Below are 22,745 nucleotides of genomic sequence, written 5' to 3'. Positions count from 1 at the left end.
CCGAGGATGTGCCCAGCGTGGTGAAACAGGCTTAGATCAGTCAAGGAGCTCAAAACTGTTTTCTTTTTTTGGGGGGGGTATGTAACGGTCTACTTCCTGGCATCGTAAAATGTTGCATCTTAGCAAACTGCTGGAATAATTCAACAGCATGCCAGCTGTTTGTGCGAGTGCCTGGGAGAGGGCAAAGTCTTTAAAACTCTCCTCAGGTTTTCCAGACTGTTTATTGATGTGTGCTTTCTGTATCTGCCTCTTGATCACATAGACTGCTGGGTAATCAATACTTGAGGATGGCATTAAAACTCATTGTGTGTGTGTGTTTGTGTAAATCCCTGGACAGGGGGGAAAAATCTCCTTAATTCCTGTACCTTATCTGTCCTCCCAGACATCCATCAATGTCACATTTTTAAAGATATATGAGTTTGATAGTTAACGAGGTTTAACAGCATTTCAGACTCCACACTGAGAGAGAGAAAAAATGTTATCATAAGTGTGTTGCACCCTCCGCTGACTTTACATGTTAATACTATATGTGCAAGAAATTGCTGTACTTTGCATTTTCTGGCCTTTATGTGGACATTTACCACTGCAGACTTTGTCACATTTTGCAAGTGTCAGGTTTTTGTTTTGTTTTTTTCCTGTAGGCGAGTAAAATGATTTCTGTCAGAAATGACTATGCATTAAGATGAGATTAAACGTACATTTCCTTCAGGTAAATTCCCAGAAGACGGGTGAAACCGACTGCAGGGATTTCCTTGTTTGGTGGATGCAGATGTCTGTCTGTCTGCACCTAACCTGCTTTAAATGCACTCAGTAATGCTGAGCACACTCTTGCATTTTCTGCAAAATAAAAGCACGAGTCGTCGTCATGGCGATCCCTCGGCTGTGAGGAAGGTGGTCTGTTGGTCAATTCCCAGACAGGATGGTGGACGTGGAGACAAGTGAACAGGCTCAGTCTTAACGTGCACTGCAAGAAGCTTCTGCCGGTCAGGATCTTGCTCTCTCTCTCTCCCTCCTTCCTCTTTTTCCGTTTCTCCTCAGTGTTGTTCATCGTTTTTTCCAAGACTTCCACTCCCATGTGGACCAGCTGGCTCAGTCCCTCGCTTGATCTTCCAAGGCCTTCCAGTCGATGGAGCAGCTCTCGAAGTTGCGCTTCAAGAGGTCCTTGTGGCATTTCTTCTGCCCTCCTCTGGACTGTTTTCCTTTGCTCAGCTGGGAGTAGAAGATCTGATTAGGAAGTCAGCTGTCATCCATTCTAACAATGTGACCCACCTGCACTGAACATTGGTTCTTGATGGTGACACACTTGATTCTCTGGAGCTTGGATTCAGCCAGGACAATGATGTTGGTATGTTAGTCTTCCCACCAGATAAGATATTCCTTAGGTAGCGTTGGTAGAATCGCTCAAGGATCTTCGGGTAGTGAAAAGAGTAGGTTGAGCATCTATTTTGTGCATCTTGTGGAATTCTTAACTCACCAACTAACTGACTAAGAAAAAGGGTAGATCCAGACCATAGGTTAGACTCAGAACATGCTGGAGGGGTTAAATACCTCATCTGGTTCAGGAACACCTTTAGATGCCAGAAGAGGAATGTCTTTGCTACCTTACTGAACCTGTTGACTTAAGTCACACTTTTTGTATTTTACACACTTGACCAATAATGAGACTGAAGTTCAGTCTGATGATGGCTTTTTTTACAACAGCGTCTTGACTGACCCACTTTCTGAAGCATTGCTGCTTTGAATGCAGCCTTTGCAGATCACAAACAAGCTTTCGAGCTTGTATAAACCTTTGACAGATGTGAACTCTATTTCAGGGGGAATTCTCCATTTAATATCTTGTTTTGGAACTGCTACAATGCGGCTGATTTTAATCGGTAATGATGCTGCTGTAAGCATATCCTTCGATGTAATTAAGGCATCTTAAATTAGCACAGATGTCACGTAGGTCTACTTTTTGCAGGACCTGCATTCTAATGGAAACCAAAGCTCCAATACAGCAGCAAATTAGGGTGAAATATAGATAAATCTTCACATTTTGCTCTATGATTTGAGAAACTACTATACCTGAAGATGTGGTGTTGAAGATTATGGAGCCAAGGAAGATTAATTTTACTAAACCCACTGAGGCAATGCATCATGGTTTAATTGCCTACAAACTGAAGTAATGACTTAAGTATTTTTGTGCAAAGCCTGAGGTAATGGTGTCCTAAATTATCATATTGTTCCCAATATAAGACAACCCTGATTATAAGACAGCCTTTTTAACAAAGATGAATTTGCTGAACAAATCTTTTTTCAATATAAAGAAAATGCTTTCATTTGAGAATAATGATAATGGCAGGGCATTTTATGAGCAGTTCCTTATTTCTTTTTCAACCATGTCCTGACACATTGTCACTTCTAGGATGAGAGTGAGCTTTTCTGTTTATTTGTAAGATGATCTTTTTGTGCTTACTGTCTCCTACATTACATTGTGTTACACTGTTATTTCATGGCTGCTTGAGAGTTGTTTGATGATTCTGCTGCCCTTATCACCATGAGTTTAAATTATATATATTTGGTGTTTGGTTAATGGCAGAACAGAGCTGTCATGACATTGCAGATTTCTTCATTCCAAAGATTAGATTTTTCTTAATGCGTGAGTAACTTTTCAAAAAGACATCCAGAAATCACATTCAAATCTGATCAAGAATACAGTCAAACTACAATCCACATACACCTGGCTTTTCCCACATAGAAAACTCTTAGACCTGTGAGGGAGGGTTGAGGAGGAGTGGCTGAGGAGGAAAGTGTTGTTTATATCCTGAAGTGTGGGGCATGGATGGCCTCTAGTGGCAGCAAAATCACTCATACCGTCTCTGATTAAATCCTTTTTGTGGTCACTCTGGAATATTTTCTCTGATTCATTTTCTTTAATGTAATAAAGTCCTCTGCAGACATCGTGGGCAGAGTTTGGTCTCTCGTCACCTGCCATGAAATGTGTTGATTGCACATCCAACACAAACTCAGCTGCTTACAAATTTATCAGCCTTCTTCCAACACTGCGATTGAGTGTTTAAGCCATCTACTCTGAGAGATCAAAACTGAGGTCTAAATGCTCACATCAGTGTCGGACCTACGGTGAACTCACTGACATCACCTGATGCAGGAGCATGAATGAGCCTAGAAAAGCCTGAACCTGAACCACAGTACAGAAACAGAACTAGACTTGACTTTACTTTCTTTCATCAAAAACACCAAAGACAGAGAGGTGATATGACCTGAGCCAGGTTAAGATAAGTCCTTTTTTTGATCTCTTTCAGTGCAAAGCTCAGTCCATGTACACACACAGGAGCTCTTTGTCAGGCCACTGGGTAGTCATGGTGACAGAGGAGGTCATCTGCATGAATGCCTCCTATTGCAGGAGAGGTGCTTGGGTCAGGTTTGGAGGTCAAAAGGTGAGAAATCCAATCATCATGTAGCATAGCTCAAGTCTTTGTAACCAAAAATCACTAAATGGACGGAGGTCAATGAGGTCAGAGTCTTCATTTAATGTACTGCTGATAGTAAAAATTCTAACGAATATACTGCAGACAAAACTATTATGTGGTTGTTCTCAAGCAATAAAGGGAAAAATAATGAAGCCCAAAAGTTAATGTTTAAAAGATAAATGAGTCTGATATAAATTAATCCAAATGAACAATTTCTACAGTGGTATGTCACAACAACAAAAGTAAGATTTAACGAAACATTGAGTATGGAAAGACTAAAACCAGAACACAGTATGTAAAATACAGTATGCCAAGTTAAAATACTGATTAGAGGAGATGACCACAACTAATAAAAACTAAACATGACAAAAGATGAAGAAAAGTGAATTATGAAGGATAAAAAAAAAAAAAAACACTGGAAACGGTGGCAGGGATTTGGACAAAGGCCAGTGCGAAGTTAAACTTAAGAACAGGACGGAATCATCAGACAACATCAAAAAATTAACAAACAAACAAAAATAAAATAAAATAAAATGTCCAAAACAGAACAAATGTAATCACGATAAACTGTGAGTCACTAAAACCCAGAATTTTTAAATAATACACTGAAAAACAATATGGGTTTGGAGATCATTAATATGGCCATATACGTCCACTTGGCTCATCAAAACAAACAAATAAACAAAATCTTACTAAAAAGTTTTCATTGTGTGGCTCCATCAATTTTCTATAATATAGGCCAGACTTTTCCAGCCTCTTACAATACAAACTCAAGTCTAGATTTCATTATAGTTGTCCTTGGTGGTTTCCCTCACTTGTTCACCATGTGCACGCTCAGTCAGTTCTTATGGTTGTTCTGCTCATAATGGGGCTGTTTTAGTTTCTTAATGACAGAAATACCTGAAATCAAAAAGATAAGTAATTAAAATTAATTGTAGAGGGCAATCAAAGTGTGCAAATCTGACGGAGGCCAGCAGGAGTCGCTGTACATATGGTCGTCACCAGGCTTCAATCCTCTGTCTGGCAACTCACAGAGCCCAGGTTTTTATCCGATTGGTCAGAGCATCCGCCTCCCATACCGGAGATCGTGAGTTCGCATCCCGAGTGGAGTGAGTGTGAGGAATCGCAGTCACAATACAATACAGATAAAGGCGGTACACAAATATGTTCACCTGAAACGTACCCATTGCCAAAACATTTTTGGTCCTAATGACACCCATTAGGAAGCACACTTAACAAGTGACACTAAAAATAAGTAAAGCCCAGGCTGATACACTATACACCATGTTCTCATAATACAGACCAGATGTAATTAGTGATTCTGTGATGATTTGACCTTTTTTCCCTTTGTCTTGTGAGTCTTAGGCTGGGCATGGCTCACCTGCTGGTCTCTCACACCTGTAATTAATAATTTACTCCAATGCAGTTTAAAAGACCAGTTTATTCATCCATTCGCTGTTAGTTTGTTCAAGCAACTCCTGTGCTGGCCACACCCACCACTCCACTTGTTCCACTCACACCTGCAGCACACTTTGGACTTTTTGGACAGATCCCTCTAACTTAGTTAGTGTGTGGTTGTCTGCGTTTTGGGGTCCAATGTATGCATCTGCGTAACAGGTTCTTTCTGACACGAGGCAGTTAACATAAAAATAAGATTCACTTTACGAGTGTCATTTGATCTGTAATCCGAGTGCTTCCCTTTGATGGTTTCATACTCGACAGTTAAATTCTCACACAGAAGAGTCAACTTTTTTCCCCTTCACTTCTTGTCTGTGAGTCTTTTTAACTTATCTGTCTTTTGCCACTTTCCAGCCTGCTTTTGAAGGATGAGAATGTGGTGTTCTGAAATCGGCTCGTCAGCCTGGCAGCCACTGGTAAGAACATTCAGGATCGATTAAGATCTGCCTTTAATCTATTCAACTTTTCCAGCCAAATGAAAATAAAAATGCTTAGTGTGGAGATGTGAAATACTGTGATTTTGGAAACATGCTCCCGAAGGGCAGATGCATTGTCAACCACATTTTCAGGCTCAAGACCATATTAAACATGCAGTTTTTTTCTTTCTTTTTCTTTTACAAGCTGCTGAAGGCAAATACAAGTTCAACAATTCAGAATAATCCTCCATTAACCATGAAGGGCAGAGAACATGACTGAGAGAAGAGAAAATAGAAAAATCTCTTTATGAGGGAAAAAGTCAATAAAAACCATTAAACTAATATGATTAGAAGTGCAAGAAGAAATAAGGAGAAAAGTGGAGGAAAAGAATAATGTTTCACACTTATTCAATAAAAATAGTTAAAAGAAGGTAGATTGTCCCAACACTTCAGATGGACTCTGATTCAACCAATCAGCAATTCCAGTGAGGAAAAATGAATGCGGAAATGCAAAACCTGCAGTTTCTTGAATAGCAGTTGCTTGATGCCGACTCCAAAATGAAGTCACTCCCCACAGAACCCCATGTTAAAATCTCCAACTTTCCAACAGAAATAACACGTTTACAGTCTAGTTACAAAAAACGGCTGTACGCCTTTACGGTGTCAAATCTCGCGCGTCGTCATGTTCTCGCTGGGGAGGCCGAGATTTCGCTATTAGTTTCGCAACATTACGTCGTTATGGAGGTGAGTTCAACCAAAATATGTATTTAGGTGTTTAACTAAGATAATCGTGAGTCTTTAATGTGAGTTTTATAAAAAAAAGTGTTGCTGTTAGGGTCGTGTGTCGGGAACCAGTTGTTTTCGGGTATCCTTAAGAAATTATTCGATTCATTGACGCTTTTTTGCTTAATTCCCTTATCGGTCCTTCAGAGTGGCCATTGTTTTTGGGGGTGTTTGTCAGGAAAATGATCATTTCTCTACATTGATTACAGACCCTGCAGCAGGTCTGTATAATCAACCGTTTCTGCAGCGCGGCTTTGCTTTGAACCTTGAACCAATGAAACAGTACTTCGATCTTCGATCTGCTGCTTTGTTGGTTCTTTGTTTTATTTCGCTTTATCTTAATTTTTCCCCACTAAGACCCTAAAGAGCATATGTCTGTGAGTAATATTTACCTTTTTTATGTTAAACCAACCTGTTACAGTCTCCTGAAACAGTTGATAGATGTATTTTAGAACTTAAAAACGGGACCGATGCTAATGCATTAGCATGTTGATGGCATTTTCAATGTTAAAGTTAGCATTAAACTGAGCCATTATCAAACCTCCCTCCCCAGCGTGCAAAGGATTCTGGGATACTCTAAAACCGTGAATAGCTAATTTCCCTTTTTGTGACAGCAGTACGGGGGTAAATTGTTCTATAACTCATCAGTTTAAGCTATTTTTTGACAGAAAGTTATGAATAATTTGAGCAATTGTTGCTGTGGTTGCTAGCAGTGGCAACTAGCAGCTATGCCCTTTACAGTTTCTGTGCTTTCTGAGCATTTTATAACAAATATCTGATTTAATATGGCTTATTGTAGAGTTAATTGTCATATCAGAAATCTGTGCTCCAGTATTTCCCTTGAGTGAAATTTGAGTATTATTTAATTTGTTTGTTAGCACCTTTAGCACTAATTAGCAAGTACTGAGCACTGTGTGACGCTACCTGGAGTGAAAATTGCAGGTTTACTGAAACAATAAGCTCGTCACACTTTTAAATATCCACACTCATGCCAGTAGCCGTAGCTAGCTTGGTAACTATGAGATTGGGGGGGGTCCTAGCTTCACTTATCCCACCCAAGTCACTCCAGTCTTGCCCATGTTGAGCACTGCCAAGATGGGGATGTCCAGACCTGCACCATTTGAGCTTCAAACCTGCTCTTTAGAAATCCTATGAGTGACAGCATAGAGGGTTTGTCCCGTAAAAAAAAAAAAAAAAAAAAAAAAAAAAAAAATCTACAGATTCAACACATACATCTCTTTGAGGGGAAAAAGTAAATACGCACCTGAACTCATCACAGGTCTCAGACACGATGATGGTTTTTTTTCTGTACAGTGACACAGAACTGCCTGAAAAACAGAGATAATTCACATTACTCACTTTATAAATACATTTATTACAAAAGGAAAAAAAAAAATAGCGGATAAAAACACCCCCCCCACTCCCCAAGTTTGTCAAAAATACAAGCATATTTAGAGAAAATTTATAAAATGATGTGTAAGTTCTAAAATCACAGCTAATGTGAAACTATATAAACTATATATAAACCACGTCAGTGATGAAATTCCTTATGCTCAAAACACATTTCACCAGACTACGCTGAGAGGTAGCCGTACACATTTCTCCCTCCATAGAGCTAGATAACCATGCTCGCTACTACCTAGGCCTAATTTTTGACTGTTTATTCAGTCATTCATTTTCACATCAACACACCGTGTCATCATTTATTGTGGCTTTCATGAGAATGTTTTAAAGTTGAACATTGTGCTCAAGGGCACTTCAGTAGGGCACAGAGCAGTTTCGTACAGGACTTTTTCTCCAACTAGAAAGTCATTATGCTCGTCGTGAATAATTAGAAGTTCGGCTATAATGTTCAAATAAGATGACACAGTGAGCGCTTGTGCCAAGTTATAAAACCCTTTTAGACTCAGTCCGAGTATCCTGAACAGAGCGTGAGGCACGTTCAAGTCTGGCTCAGGACGCTACGGAACATCAGAAATGTTCAGAAGCAGTTTGGAGGAAATTTACTGTATAATTTCAGCCACTGGGTATTTTTTTTTTTTTTTTTGAAATGAAGCAGACTTGCTTTGGCCTCCATCAGTAACTGCCGGTGAGACGACCTTCAGTGACCCTGGATGGTCCCAGCGGGACCCAGGGGCCCATGGTGCTGCCGAATCTGCTTCCTTGAATTAGTGTGAAGTGCAGAGTTAAAGAAAATCAAAGTCTGAGAAGAAAAAAAAAAGAGCAAGTCCTAGAAAATTATTATTTTCTTAAGATTATATTAAAGGAGATATTTTACAATATCTTACTTATAAAAAGGTGAAAACTCTTTTATAAGTGGTGCCAATATTTTTTAAGCAGCAGACTGCGTGGCTCCTTTGAACATTTTTCAACATGTGATTTAACTGAATAATATATTTTCAGACTTTTAATGCGTATTTTCAGGCTGAAGTTGAAGAACATGGATTTTAGCACAGTAACTGAATCTTTGAGTTTTTTTTTATTCCAAATAAAGTTTGATTTTTTTTTTTTTTTACACTTTCTGTATTTCTCAACATAAAACATTGATTGACATTTCCAATAAAATCAATTAAATATTACTTGGATGCTTGTAGGCGATCACACAGCTAACAATGATATCAAATGAAATATATTTGTGGAGTGGATTGCCATGGGAACAAAAATAATAATATTCATTTTTCTTGCTCAATAACTATATTTAACATTAAGCTGTATTTGAGAACACTGGTTGTTGTTGTTGTTGTTGTTGTCGTCATTCATTCGGCTGCTCCTGTCCTGTTCGGGGTCACCACAGCAGGATGCAGCCAGATCCACTTTGATATTCGGCACAAATTTTACACCGGATGCCCTTCCTGATGCAATCCCAGTTTTACTTGGAGAAACATACAGAGCCGCTGGTGTTCCGAAGAGGTCTCCTATCCAAGTACTAACCAGGTCCTGCACTGCTTAGCTTCTGAGATCTGATGGATCAGGCTGACACGGGAGCAGACCGGCTGCATTTGAGAACAACAGTAAACAGTTCAAATCACTTTAAGGGCATTTTTTATTATTTTTGTTTCCTGCTTCATAGTTTTCACTCTGTAGTTTAGAATAGTAGTTTAGAAGTTTAGAATACTTTCTTAATAGTTTAATTTAACAGTTGTGCCATTTCCTCTAGTTTCTTCGGGGTTTTCATGTATCCCATAATCCCTTGTGTGCCCGAGAGTCGCTGCAGTCAAAACAACATAGGGAATCCACATGATGACAATTGTAAATGAATATTATACTACAAAAATGTAATTTTTTTATGCTTTTCGTTGCATTAATAAGAGACTGCTGCATGATACCCTGAAAACTTGCTAAAACAATTATAACAAATAATCCGTGTCTGTTACGTTTAATCTGCATGGAATTTAATAAACGCAAACCGAATTTCAGACATATTATATATATTAGTCTGGAACAAAGAGGACAAACAGTGTTGTAAAGAACAATAATCAAGACGTTAAAGAGCAAACTTCACTTTCCTCCAGAACAACATGATCAGGAAGCGAGTGGAGCTCACAGAGACAGCCTGTGATTCTCGCATGTTTACATAAAACAAACGCAATAAAAACGTGTATAAACCCAGATAATATATTCACAAGAGTTTTAGGCAGAACATAAAAATAGTTTTATGTTGCGATGTTAATGGTGTTGTCAGTGTGCAGCGGTTAAAGTGCAGCGTGATCAGAACGTCTCAATGCAGTTCTCAATGTTACTGAGATCTCGCAGCGCGGCGACCTCTCCGAGGTTTTGCGGGATTTGAAACCTGAAAAGCCTCAATACCGTACATATCTTTTTATTTGATGGTTGCAATATATTTGATGATTTGTCAAGTTGTCTTTTCATATGTGATAATGGACGACACATGGAAATTAGCCTCCGAGGCTCATTTTAGCTCATTTACGTGTGTGTTCATAAAAAGAAAAAAAAAAAAAGAAAAAAAAACACTATCCTTGACCCTAAAGTAAAGAATATTGTTGTGTTGAAACATTTCTTATTTGTATTATTTTTGTGGGTTGTGAAAATAAAAATACCTAAAGCAAAAAACAGTTGTTTCACCAACTTTTTGTAAATAATAATAATAATAATAATAATAATAATAATTTAAAAATTGGATTGGTAAGTTACATTTTTTGTTTTAATTGCTGCCAAATTTCTTATTTTGTTTCTGCAGTCCAGAATTTTTAAAAGGGATCTTTCCATTGATTTCTGACTTGTTTGCAAAATGTAACACCAGAGCAAAGTAACAGCTGTGATTAGAACGTCAGCTCCCACAGAGTACGTCTGAACGAAGCATTACACAGCTGGCAGTTTGAACTCACAACACCATCAATACACACCGATTTTTGTCGTTAAATTTTTTTAGATTGCTGATTTGGGCAAAATCATGGGTAGGTATGGTTGGTGAAACAATTATTTTATTTTTTTGGCCTAAATTGTAATTCCCAATCTTGTATTTTCAACTTTTATGAACTAATGGCTTTAGTTTTCAGCATACGTCTGGGAGACATCACTGGAAATCAAATGTGCCAATTTTGTAGCTATGGAATGATTGTGATGCAAAAAATTGCAACTGAAAAGCACAAACATACATAAATTGTGCTATATTAGGCCTCAAATCTAATGTGATTATTTGTGTAATGGCCACTTTTGATCAATATGGTTTGTTTAATAGGGTCAGTATCAACAGTGATGCTAGTCTAGCATTTTCACTAAACATGTATACAAATGTCAAAATGCTTATAATCTGGTTGTGGAATAGTATTTTTGTAAAAGATATTTTCAATTATTAAATCTGAAGAATAAGATTTGAAGATTAAGATATGTTTTTGGGTTTGCTCTACGTTAAATGAAAAGGGCCAGTTGTTAGCCACACCCCTTTTTCTTCATATCTCAATCCGTCTCGCACAGATATGTGGGCGTGTCACATGAAGCACATGGGCGTATTTGACCGATCAAGGACAGGAGCTTAAAACGAGCCAGTTTACGGCTAAATGTGTCGTAACGCTGAGGAGTCTCCACCTGCACTGACACAGAACTGCACTAATTTGAAAATGGTCAACATGAAATTCCAGTTAAATTCAAAATTACAATATTCTTCCTTATAAATTACACAAAAAAAGACAAAAACTGGTACTGGGACAATAATCGCCAAGGTTCTATGTCTATTTGGGTTTTGATCTTCAGTACAAATGGTCTCGATGAGTAAATCTGTAGTTGTTTAGTTAACCCTCTGGGGTCCAAAGGAATTTTTTGGACGGTTCACTCGCTGGCATAAATGTTTTATTATTGCTGTTAACAGCTCTCCCTGCATCCCACAATCAAATTTTATGTCTCTTTTTTCAGGACAACCTGTGCTTTCATAATATATATGCTAGTTGTGTTTTATAAGTGTAATAAAGGTTTACAATCAAAAATAAGAAAGGAAAAAGTAAAGCGGAAAATAATTTTCCACACACATTCATTCAAAACACACAGCAAACTATAGTAAACAACTGTTTTGACTTGTGAAAGACTATACAACAAAAAGGTTCAAACAATAAACACAAATGCACATTTTGAACAATATACAAAACAACATACAAAATGGTCTATGCGTTTTTTTTGTCTTCATGGTAAAAGCAACAGAGTTATCCAGTAACATTCACATGCAAACTAGTGGAGCAATCCTGATAGTTACACACTCTTTGTTTGAGCACGTGAGATTGTCATCAGAGGCTCTCCCTCTGCTTTCAGTGATCGCTGTGCGTAATAGCGCAGGACGCATCTGGAGCCCAATAGTATGTACTCATTGGAGCACCCAGGGGGCTATTTAAACGGGCCAACTAGTAACACATCATTCCTGAAAACGATCTTTGGCTTTTCACGTGAGGTAAATCTGCCCTACAATTGGATTTTGGAAAACCATGCGACAGTGAACCAATTCCGATTGGACACTCACATTGCGCACGTCATCACACAGCTTCTATGAGGAGTACAAAGATGGCTGATGGCTGGCTCGAAAGTCCGCAGAGTTAACTTTTCACCAAAAAAACAAAAACAAAAAAAAAACAGTAAGTTTCTATCTCATATCATTGAAAAAGTTATTTATAATTTAGTAAAGCTTGGTCTTAGCCGTTGTATACGACGCGTCGGCCCCAGAGGGTTAAACTTGTTGCCGATCAGTGTTTTTTTTTTTATCAAAACGTAAGATTTTCTGACACCTTAAATCATTGCTAAATGAATCAATGTGGAGCTGAATTGCCGTTGGATTTAAATTCTTGCAGCTTTCCTAACTGCATTCCCCCTGTTCAATCTGTGTCCTGATTAATTATGTTTGCAGACAATTAATCACCTCTGGCACATAGTCAACAGATTGGCAATTGCTAAGCAAGTTGCTTAAAGAGTGAAAAATAGCTTTAGAAGTCATGTAATAGTTAGAGGTGGTCTGAGAATTAAGATGGATTTTGGAAACAAGCAAGTGGTGTGTTTTTTATTTAATGATATATTTAATTAATAAGAAAAAACAGAACGCTTGTTTGTTTAACAAGAGTGATGGCATCAGTGCAGATAATTTTACAGCACCATCAGCATCATCATGACTTCCAGCAAAACTCTAATTGCCTCAAACACGTTCAGAACCACCGGTGCATTGTAAAAAATGATTATTCAGTCGCTAATGTGTCTCCAGTATTGTATTCAGGCATCATCGCGCTCATCTACCTGCTCTGAATGCAGGCAAGAACGCCTGCTTCCATGTTGTTAAAGAAGAAAAATAAAGTGATCTTTCTGTGGCGATGCACCGAAACAGCACTTTGCAAAACAGCGACAGATGTGACGACTGTCACTGATCATCAAATCTGGAGAAATCGTCAGATTCCCAACACGTTGATGGATATTGTAGTCAGTCTACCTACAGGTACTGTGGGTGATTATTGGTGTTCATCAGGGTCATGGACTGAGCATTGGGTAGTGCTGTGGAAACCAGTGGCTTTGTTTATTGACTTAGCAGACGATACTGTGATCTTTGCAGACTCAGTGGATATGCTAATCACGGAACTGGAGAAGCTGAGCGAGGAATCGGAGTGCCTGGTTTAGATTAGATTACATTAGACAGAACTTTATTGATCCCTTGGGAAGACTCCCTCAGGGAAATTGAGGTTCCAGCAGCATTGTATAGCAGCACACAGGGTAAGAAGCACACAGAGTATCAAAAGTGAAAAAAGAAATACAGTTTGCAAATATAAATATAAATACAAATACACAATATAAATACCAGAGATACTAATCAATACTGGTTTACTGGCTACTAGTTTTCCTCTCATTCCTGACCTCTGTCTTCCTGTTACTTCTCCTCCTACCCCCGAGTGAGGAGCTGTACAGGCTGATGGCCTGAGGGACAAAGGAGTTTTAACGATTGTCCTGGATCTAGATTACAATCCAGGTTTTCAATGGCGTCCTACACTCTGTAATGAACTACGGCATTCTCCGCTTTGTAATGAGGGCCGATAACCTCACTGTTTGCCCATTACTTTGGTACGCTCTGGAACAGAGTGCTTTATTTGTGTTCTGTGTCATGGTTATGCTCTTGTCTTGCTAATATGCTTGCTAACATCTTGGTAAGATGTCTTGTAAGTCACCTCAGGTTATTGGTGTTTATCTGGGTTGTGTTCTGGTCCAACACAGTTCTGTGTTTCTATGGTCTGGGTGTTGGGTAGGGTTGTGGGAACTAGTGGTTTAGGTGACTTTGTTTATTGAGTTTGCACACGATGCTGTGATCTCTGCAGACTCAGTGGCGACCATGATCACAGAATTTGAGAGGCTCAGTGAGGAATCACAGTGTCTGGTTTTCCAACTTTACTGGATCTAGATTAAAATCCAGGTTTTCAGTGATGTCCTAGACTCAGTAGTGGACTTTGCTTTTGTTACAATGTATTATCATCACATACTAGGGCATTTCCCACTCTATAAAACCTCACCAACATCTGGCTGATAATGTCATTATCAGATTACTACTTTGATATTACATGAAAGTGTGTTTTTGTTTTTTTTTGTCATTGTTATGCTGCTGTATCGCTAGTAAGCTCACTAATATCTAGTAAAATGTCTTGTAAGTCACCTCAGAGATGTTATCTGGTTATAAAAACAGGGTTTTTTTTAGATTTAAAATGTTAATTTCTCACCAACTTTTGCAAAATATAAGCGAAAAACCAATAGACACAACCAATAAACATAAGTCACACTGTCATAAATTGATAGTTAAATTTGTCGCATCTTTCATAATGGTTTGTGTGTGTTTTGGGGCGGTTGGAAGTGATTATAATGAAGATGATTTCATTCCGATTGTTGATTATTGGCTCTCCGCTTAGGCTGAAATGGATCATGTTATTGCATAATCCTACAACACAACACTATTATACTGTATATCGTGGGTAAGACGATGCCCTGATGTAGAAAGAAAAAAACAATCATTAATTGCCATTTACTTGCATGACAAGTAATCATCACCAAAATTTGATGATGTGACAGGCTTCAGGCGCTACCCTTCTGTAGCAAAATCTGCGGCACTGATTGAACTCCAACCCGAAAATAACAGTTCATTATTTGAGACCAAATGGACTTTGCCATGTCGCGGTAATGCAATGGACCCAGAGACAAGACTGTCAATACTACAAAGTACTTTCTGAGGTGGTTCTTGGTTGAAATGTGCAAAGTGTGAATAAAAGACTATCGATTGTCAGGCGGCTGCCGACAAATCTGTTGTGTACATGTTTCACTGCAGGCGCCACAGCTTCCAGAAAGCGATAGTATTTTATATTGATCCATTTTGATAACGTGCATTCATATCTGAAGAGTGATTCTGTTCACACTAAAGAATCTCCAATGATAAATAGCAATCGTAACAAAAGCATATAAAAGTAGTTATGATGTTCAAGTACATCCCCCAGTGAAGATCTCTGAGTGGCTCTGGTCTGCTGGGAAAAACCATGTGATGGTTTCTATGCCACTAATATAGGAGCGTGTCCAGGCTGGTTTTTACAGCTGCTATTGGGTGAACTGGAATAACATAATGGAGCAGATGGAGGAGTTCAAAGTTTAGAATGAACAGATTTCAGCACACACCAAAGGAACTTTGGGTATTTGCCATAACATGTTACACGAGGCTAACTGTTTGCACTCCAATCTACAACTTCTATATTGGTTTAGTAAAGGTATGAAGAAAACTTTGAAAAGGCAAACAGACTTCAGTGCCAAGTGACTCTCTCTACTTGAGCCTGACCGATATGGATTTTTGGAGGGCTGATATGATACCGATATTAGGGAGTAAGTCCCTTCGGCTGCTCCCTGATTTGCACTCGGGGTCGCCACAGCAAATCCAAGGTGGTTCTGCAGAATGAATAGACACAATTTGATGCCGGATGCCCTTCCAGGCACAATTCCACATTACATGGAGAAATGAGGCAGGGGTGGGATTTGAACTAGGAAAATTCTGCACTGATACCACTTGGTCTCCACCCCTGCCAAATAGCTTTAGCAAGAAGTAAACACATGCACATATCTGCCAATATATAAATGTGTGTATTTCTTGCTGAAGTTTACCAAATATACAAGGAGCGATTGAGAAGTTTTGAGCCTGGCTCACAAAAAGTAGGGCGTGACTCTCCATCTTTCACATTCTGAGAAATCAACATTTCTAAGTGCTGCAACTATTGAGACAATATTTCACACATTCTTGAGAAAAGCTGGTTTCTCAGAATGGAAAACATGGAGAACCATGCCCTACTTTTTCTGGGTCAGGCTCAAAACCTCTCAATCGCCCCTCATAAGAGAAACTTGTGAAACATATTAGATTTATACAGAAATAGAGCACTCTCTGTGAGTATTCGGCCATCTTGAATTATTTTGTTTGAGCGACGAGCCAACATGCCGTCACATTGCATTCATTCAGAGTGACAGTCACCAGGCCACATAGCTCAACATCTGCACAAAATAAACTTCTTGTAAACATCTTGTAAGCAGTTGGTCACCCCTTTGAGTCTGATCTTCTTGAGGTTTCTTCCTCAGAGGGAGTTTTTCCTTACCACTGTTAGGTTAGACCTTACTTGTGTGAAGTGCCTCGAGGCAACTCTGTTATGCTTTGGCGCTATATAAAATGAAAAATAAATAAATAAATATATAATTGTATATTTTGTTGAGCACCCTCTGCAGGACAAACTACATAATGACACCCATTCCAACAGCAAGTGTGTATCTCTGCATTATTTTGTCAGTTAGAGAAACATTTTCATATGGGGGAAAAAATAATATTGATGCCAATAAGTTTGTGACATGCTGATATTAGCTGATATTAAATATTGGGTCTACTCTCCAAAAGTATGACACTGGGTAAGTGGTTAGTGTTTAGTTCTTACAACCACACAGTAAGACAGGAAGCAACAGGACCCAAAAGACCTGGACCTTCATTCTCCTACGAAAGTGACAGCATCGCCAAACTCCAACTAGAGACTCCATAAGTCCTTTCCAGGTGCCTCTTATTCTAAAAGACTGAGGATCCAGACACATCAGCACCACTACCAAGGTAAGCAGATGTCTCCACAAGTTTGAGTCTTTCACTATATAAAATTTACTTCTGATGATCAAGTCCAGGACCTCACTGAAAGAATCGATCATAGACTTGATATAGGACAATGGCAAACTCAGGCACTTTGACTTGTCACTCACTTTCTCCACTTCTGCAATCATTCTACTCGGACCACAACACCATCGACAAAGTCCAGGTCAGTGAACCTTTCCTGACTGACCTCACCCAGTCCATACAAACGTCACCCTGCTGTCTGATTGTCTAAAACTGAGGGAGACAAACAGTTAGTGTTTGTCCCTTGATGGGTGTTCTCGTTGCGTGATCACATCCTGTTCCTGTGCACACTGTTTACTGATTGATCACGAAGGACCAGCTAACCTGACACTGTCGCTGTGAGCTTTTCCACCATGCATAACCACTGAAAAGGACCCAAAGTGCAATTGCTTTAGATCACTAAAACACTAGTTAGCTTGCTAATATGTCAACAAAGTGTCTTGTAAATCACCTCAGAGGTATTATCTGGTTTAAAAAGCAGGAATTCTAGATTTATAAGTGCTTATTTCTTGCTAAAATTTTATAAAATACAACAGAAATAATGCCAAAAATATGAGATTTATACAGCAATACAGCTTTCTCATCACATATTCCGACATCTTGGATTATCCAACCAACACACTTCATGCTGCCACCACGTTGCCTTCATTCAGATGGACAATTTCCTTGTCGCATCACTCAGCGCTCATCGCTCATCTATTTTGGCCGCGCCTACCTGGCAGCCTAACGACCACTCTTCTCTTGTCGTTCTACAACAGACACTCTGATTGAAAATGAATGGCAGCTGGTTGCTGTGCCTCTTTCTCTTGTACACAGTGTAAAACTAACACTGATGTGTTAAATTAACACTGCCAGTGTACATATGGTCCCACTCTAGACAGAGTGGGACTATACGGTATATTCACTCTTAGTGTTAATTTAAGACTGGTGATTTTGCTCTGTAGATAATGCGACCAATAGATTAAACATAGTATGACCCAGAACATATCCCTGAGGAATGCCAGAATTCACTTGGAAGAAGTCAAAGACTCTGCTTCAGCTTCATGCAAATACCGCTGTCCTTTTCAGGTGAAGGCACCTTACAAGAGACTGTATTCTCGGTGTCCTCATTGACATTTTAACCAAGAGGCCAAAACTCAAGGGCCGTAGAATCTGCCGCGTGAATGCCTTTTTGCATCATGGAGTGAAGTTTGCTCGCCACATAGCAGCACCTGCTGGCTTCCATTACATACATCCATTTTTTTTTAAGCCGGTGGGACTTTGAGGATGTTTACTAATAAACCCGACCAAACACAACATGACAACTTTAAAAGCTCCCTGGTTCATTTACCGTTCGGTGCTACACAACAAGCATCAAGACATAAAAGCATTTGCTTGTCAGCTCTCATTTCATAATGCAACAAATTAAATATGTGCTGTGATACATGGTGGTGGCACGAGTTCTGTTCTGACACACAGAAGAAGAAGAAGAAGAAGAAGAAGAACAGGAATGAAATGATACAGGCTGCAGCCTTTCGTCGAAGGAACCGTTTCACAGGGAATTATTTTAATTTCTCTCCATTTTTATTTGTGGAACTGAAACAGCACAATATTTACTCACATCTCATGCACACATGCAAATAGCTTGAAATCCAGCCATGAACGCTGAGGCTGTCATTAGCTAAAAGGCCTACAGCTGGAGCAAGACCAGAATAATTATTCTGATTACAGCTCCATCCAAACAAATTACACTGACAGATTAAAATCTGGTGTTTCCATCCAGATTTATACTGATCTCAACATCACCAGCTACACTGGGGAGATGCCCGATGCAAAAGGCTCGAAAGAAAATCGCAGAGTTTGGTTTTGTTCCAAAACTAAAGTTGTTGTGAAAAGTTCCCGTGGTCACCTTTGTCCTCTGCTCTCTAACATTATTTTGTTGAGACTGGAGATAAAGTTCAAAGCCATTTTTCACATTTTGACTCTTCGTGCAGCTAATGCTCTCTGGCTTTATAGGGTGCTATAACCAATGACCTTTAGATGAGCAAACCTGGCAACATCCAGCAGCCCTGAAGTTGTCGCTGACCCACAGTTTAAGAAGCATTTTAGCATCTGCAAAGCCTCTAAACGATGATGGATGGTTACTGGGAGGTCCTGAAAGAGATTATTTTTTTTCCCTAGAAAATACAAAGCTAAACAGTGTAATTTGAGAAAGTATTGCAGACAAAATTACCCTTTGGAAATAATGTATTTAGTGACCAGAGGAACAGTGAGCAGAGATTAATGGCTCCTGGAATACTATGCGTTATTTAAAAAAAAATAAACAAAAAAGAAGTTGACAACAAAAAGGACAAACATTGTAAAACAAAAAAACCTGTACACCAAGTTTCCTGAAAATGGATAATAGTTATAGACATAGTGTGCCCCGCCCCCCCCCCCCCCCCAAACAGCCCACCAATGCTCCGCCCCTTGATGCAAATCTGTCTAAAATTGTCATTATTATTTTTGATGGTGCCAAAATGAATCATAATCTGCAGATAACATAATTTATCAAACATTTATTTTAGAAAATAAAATAAAAATTATATATATATATATATATATATATATATATATATATGGACTCAGTAGCAAGTCCATGGACCCGAGACAATTAAAATGTGTTTTTGACCAAAAGTTGAAAGAAAAAAGAAACCAAAAATAAAATAATAAAAAAAATATAGATATTAAAAGATTATTAATGAGCATTAGCGAGGTCCTTGCGAAAAATGCAGAGGTCTGATATTCCCATACAGACCAAGCAAACAAGGTTAATAATTTGTTTTTGCTAACAGATGGTCTGGTCGTTAGTTGCTAAGCTTCCAATATGTGTGTTTTTTTCCGATGCTGTTTAGATATTTATGGAGTATGTTCATGTCCGATTTGGTTTTTCTAATCATGTTTTTAGCTTTCTGGTTCATAACGAATGTGATAGACCGTCCGGACCGATTGTCATGGTAACGGAAATCAGCCAATCAGAGCTCGCGTAGCGTCGCAGCCATATAATAATACAATATATATAACAAATATGTAACAAAAAAACAACAAAAAAATAGGCACTAAACTTTCAGCACTAAGTCCACATGAGGCCCAACAGTTTTAGAAAATTTTAGAAAAAATAATTAATGGAAAATCTAGGAAGGCATCTGTAAAATAAATACCTAAATAAATGAAATGTTTAAAAAAATGTTTACAGAGGTTCGTGGGGAGGTTTTTTTTTTTTGTGTGGCCTCATTTGTCTCTTTACGCAAATCTATGACAAAATGTCTGGGTTTGTCTTTCAGATTAAAGCCATAAAGTTTACAATTAGCTGCTTGGTTTTTGAGTAAAACCACAAATAAACCAGCAAACTGTTGACACAAACACAACCTCCCTCCTGGATGAACCAACAAGAGGACAGAGTTTTTTGTGAGTGTCAGTTATTGCCAGATTGTGATCAAAAATTGTAAGGAGCTGGTTCTTGGTTCAGTCGATATTTGATTTAATTCTGGTGACAATCTGGATTAAAAAAAAACAAACAAAACTTTCCTTTCTTTGGTGACATATAGCTCGACAGATATCGCTGTGTAGAATTTGGATTTGACACAGCGCCCTTCTAGTTCTATTTAACTGGGAGCAGATTAAAAGGCCACGGTATGTAACTGTGAGATCACGTGTCAGCGCGGGTGTTCATTTGAGACAGTGATTAGGAGCTTGAATGTGAGCGTGATACAGGCGTCTAACTGTGAGCGCGAGTTGCTCAGTGTGACTGCAGTCAAACGATGCGCATGGAGCGTGATAGCAGCACAGTCAGTGCACGCGCACGCGCGCACACACACACACACACACACACACACACACACACACACACACACACACACACACACACACACACACACACACACACACACACAAGCTGTGTCACGACAATCCATGCATGCACCAAAGTGCATGAACACAGACATGCACCGCATTTATTTTTGTCTTTATTGAAGTTTAGATTTTTGATGCTTGCTGCAACACGTCTGCAGTGTCATTATTCTCGTCATTATTGGCAATAATCATTTCACTTTAGCTCTAATATACTGTAATGGACAACGAAAAGTACCAAAACAAACTGGGCACATATACAGTTGGCAGATTCTATGATGGAGTATTACAGCCACATTACCATATTGTGTGTGTGTGTGTGGGGGGGGGGGGGGTCATTATAACATTATGGACATTATGGACGATGCCAGTCACATTCTGCACACCGTCATCAGCAACCAGAGGAGCCTCTTCAGCTACAGACTGCTCCTTCCCAAGTGCAGGACCAACAGACTGAAAAACTCCTTTGTCCCTCAAACTGTACAACTCCTCACTCAGGGGGAGGAGGAGCAACAGGAAGACAGGGACGGGAAGGAGAGGAACAGTAGTAGCCAGTAAGCCAGTAAGTAAGACCCTTTGGCTGCTCCCTTGTTTGCACTCAGGGTCGCCACAGCAAATCCAAGGTGGATCTGCATGTTGAATTGGCATAGGTTTTACGCCAGATGCCCTTCCTGACGCAACTCCACATTACATGGAGAAATGTGGCAGGGGTGGGATTTGAACCGGGAACCTTCTGCACTGAAACCAAGTGCATTAACCACTTGGGCACCACCCCTGCTAGTAGCCAGTAAGCCAGTAGCGAGCAGAATTTCTGGTATTTATATTGTATTTACTATTTGCAAATTGTTTTTTTTTTTACTTCTACTTTTGATACTCTGTGTGCTTCTTACCCTGTGTGCTGCTATACATTACTGCTGGAACCACAATTTCCCTGAGGGAGTCTTCCCAAGAGATTAATAAAGTTCTATCTAATCGAATATCTAATTAATAATAAAGTCACACAATAAGAATAAACTTGACATTTCAAGATGAAAATCAAACATCTGACAATAAATTCCACTGTAAGTGCACATTGCTGCCTCTGCAACGGTGATTTCCCAAAATGTGGGTTGCAGTGGTACTGAATGTGACAACTGTACATGTGCACAGTTTGAATTGGTACTTTTCGTTTCAGGTGGGCAGAGGAGAAAATATCACGACCACACAGAACCAAATATTATGGTTCCACTGACACACAAGGAGTTATTTTGCATGAGGTGGGGTTCAACGTGAGGTATGGGTGTTGATTGACTATTGTTGTTTTTAATATTTCCCTTTTATTCTCAAAGTACCCTTTCTCCTCTCATGTCTCTCTGTAATGTCGTTCTAATACTCCGTCGTAAATTCCAGCTACACTTCCACAGAGATTCACTTTTGCAAGCAAGAAATGGAAATTTCAGCAGACCAAAGCACTGAATTTTAGCGACATTTTCAGTGCTGCCTTCAACACAGCACTGTATTTATCTTCTTTGTCTGTGAACATTTCCTTTAATGCGTTCTCGCTTCTGTGCAGTGTCTTCCTAGAACGCTCTTCCTCGTCCTCTCACCTCCTCTCTGAGTCAGCGCAGAATCTAAAATAAAACACCATGCAGCAAAAGCACGAGACAGATACTGACTTTACTCAGGATTGGCTGGTAGCTACTGGCCTATTATATAAATATATATATATGTGTGTGTGTGTGTGTGTGTGTGTGTATATATTACCTACGAGCTCAGACAACCTGCTCCCACAGTAAAACTACTCCTACAACACTTTTGTGTCTCCCTCCGACACCTCATCTGAAAATACAGGCCTGTTTTTTGCCGGATGATTTGAAATAGCTGTGTGAGATAAAAGAAGGGTCAGCAGGCGCTCCTCCACGCGCCATCTACGATCTGTCTTCTGCAGGAACACAGCGTGGAATTATTGACGTAGCACAGACTATTTTAGTTGTGCTCTTGCAGCACCGGCACCAGATTTTAACAAAACACAGACTGATTATTAAAGTTGCTCTCCAGCTCTATTTTGTCATGTACTATAAACAATCGTGTGGTAGAGGTGGGCGGATCGATCCTAATATCGATAATATCAAT

General features: G+C 39.2%; 1 protein-coding gene across 1 annotated transcript in view; it reads right to left on the bottom strand.

Moving 5' to 3' along the window:
• The window catches only part of cdh11 (cadherin 11, type 2, OB-cadherin (osteoblast)), a 266,524-nt gene that overhangs the window by 118,106 nt on the left and 125,673 nt on the right, over positions 1-22,745 (bottom strand). The window contains exon 2 of the mRNA XM_034184513.1: positions 7,392-7,455. The gene's annotated coding sequence lies outside the window, so the exon portion shown is untranslated. The remainder of the gene's footprint in view (positions 1-7,391; positions 7,456-22,745) is intronic.

This window comes from Thalassophryne amazonica, chromosome 13 (assembly GCF_902500255.1).
Source record: "Thalassophryne amazonica chromosome 13, fThaAma1.1, whole genome shotgun sequence".
NCBI classification, from domain to species: domain Eukaryota; kingdom Metazoa; phylum Chordata; class Actinopteri; order Batrachoidiformes; family Batrachoididae; genus Thalassophryne; species Thalassophryne amazonica.
The sequence above is the reverse complement of the archived record's forward strand: the minus strand, read 5'-3'. Positions and strand labels throughout refer to the sequence as shown.